General features: G+C 44.0%; 1 pseudogene; it reads right to left on the bottom strand.

Moving 5' to 3' along the window:
- Positions 1-390: 390 nt before the first annotated feature.
- LOC122903117 lies at positions 391-1101 on the bottom strand (annotated as a pseudogene).
- Positions 1102-2266: the final 1165 nt, after the last annotated feature.

Raw genomic sequence — 2266 nt, 5'->3', positions numbered from 1 at the left:
GCAAGAAGACACGTGAGCATGCGACGGAGTGAGCAACAGAGAAGCTCTGGATAGCACTGCTCTTCATCTGAATGTGTGGGAAATAAGGTTCGTAAAAATAAAAGACCCACAAAGCATCTCCTCCTGTTATTTTTCAGTGGGATTTCTATACAGGTTAGTTGTACATAGGTCAAATATAATAGAGCTAAGAACCTGTATTTTATTTTTTTTTTCTCAGTTCAAGTTTAATAGAAACAACAGAAGATCAAAAGTGTTGCCCTACTACTGTACATCACAGTTGGCCTGCCCTGTAACACAGTTCAGGCCATTCTCTCCAGAGAAGAAAGGCTAGACTCCCCAACCCCTGCAGGAAAGGCCTGTCCCATCCCATACCACATCTAAAGTCTTGTGTTTTAAGCATAACAATAGTACAAAAGAGATTTTGTTTTCATGGCCACCCACTACAGCCCAGCCCTAAAATGGCCCGGCGCTCACTTCTGCTTAGAGAAATACTCTTTGCTCTTCTGGACGTCAGGCTTGATGGTATCACTGCCAGGCTTCCAGCCAGCTGGGCACACTTCTCCATGCTTGTCGGTAAACTGGAAGGCCTGAACCAGTCGCAGAGTCTCATCCACAGAGCGGCCAACAGGTAGGTAATTTACAGTGATCTGCCTAAGGATGCCTTTATCATCAATGATAAAGAGGCCCCTGAACGAGATGCCTTCATCAGCCTTTAAGATTCCATAGTCCTGAGCAATGGTACGCTTGGGGTCTGATACCAAGGGAATGTTCATGGGTCCCAGTCCTCCTTGTTTCTTGGGTGTGTTGATCCATGCCAGGTGACAGAAATGAGAATCCACAGAAGCACCAATCACTTGACAGTTGAGTTTCTTAAATTCTTCTGCCCGTCACTGAAAGCAATGATCTCCATGGGACACACAAAGGTGAAGTCAAGAGGGTAAAAGAAGAACACAACATATTTTCCTTTGTAGTCAGATAGGCTGAGGTCTTTGAACTGGCCATCTGGCATAACAGCCATGGCTTTGAAGTTGGGGGCAGGATGCCCAATTTTGGCATTTCCTGAAGACATCTTGCTATTGGCCGCTCTACGAACAAAAACACCGAAGACAAGGCAGGAAGAAGAAGCGCCAGAACCTGTATTTTAGATTAATATGCTAAGAGATCCTGTAATCCTGTTCTCTGTGTCAATCTTTTAATGTTTTCCTAAAGTAACTTGCAAATAGTTAGAAGAAACTCTATTAAAAAAATAAACAACAACCGTGTAGGGTTACATGCAGAGACTTGCTAGGGGAATTAGGATTTTTGGGATAATTTGATTCAGACATCTTCTACAGATGAGACTTTATTTTTTTTTTTAAAGCTTTTATTTATTTATTTGACAGAGAGAGATCACAAGTAGGCAGAGAGGCAGGTAGAGAGAGAGAGAGGAGGAAGCAGGCTCCCTGCTGAGCAGAGAGCCCGACGCGGGACTCGATCCCAGGACCCCGAGATCATGACCTGAGCCAAAGGCAGCGGCTTAACCCACTGAGCCACCCAGGCGCCCCATACAGATGAGACTTTAGAAGTGGAGGTACCTGGGACGCCTGGGTGGCTCAGTTTGTTAAGCCTCTGCTTTTGGCTCAGGTCATGATCCCAGGGTTCTGGGATCGAGCCCCACATCTGGCTCCTGACTCAGCAGAGAGCCTGCTCCTCCCTCCCACTCTGCCTGCTGCTCTCCCTGCTTGTACGCTCCCTCTCTGTTAAATGAATAAATAAAACCTTAAAAAGTTCTTAAAAAAAAAAGAAGTCGAGGTATCTTATTGTTTGTAAAAGAAATCTCTATTTAGGGGCGCCTGGGTGGCTCAGTGGGTTAAAGCCACTGTCTTCAGCTCAGGTCATGATCCCAGGGTCCTGGGATCGAGCCCCACATCGGGCTCTCTGCTCAGCAGGGAGCCTGCTTCCTCCTCTCTCTCTGCCTGCCTCTCTGCCTGTCTCTCTGCCTGTCAAATAAATAAATAAAATCTTTAAAAAAAAGAAAAAAAAAGAAATCTCTATTTAAAGTACAAGAAATCTTGCAGTGCACAAGGTATTATCTTGCTTTTAAATAGGCCAACCTTAAGTTTAATTTGTAAATAATGTGTCTTGAAAATGCCAAAAGCCTTTCTTGAATGTTGATGAAATTCAGAGGTTTGCATCACACCCTAAATGTGTGATTTACATTCATGGTTTGTTTTTGTTTTTAAAGATTTTTATTTATTTATTTGTCAGAGAGAGAGGGAGAGAGAGC

This window comes from Neovison vison, chromosome 3 (genome assembly GCF_020171115.1).
Source record: "Neovison vison isolate M4711 chromosome 3, ASM_NN_V1, whole genome shotgun sequence".
NCBI lineage: Eukaryota > Metazoa > Chordata > Mammalia > Carnivora > Mustelidae > Neogale > Neogale vison.
This window is presented reverse-complemented; position numbering and strand designations above follow the sequence as displayed.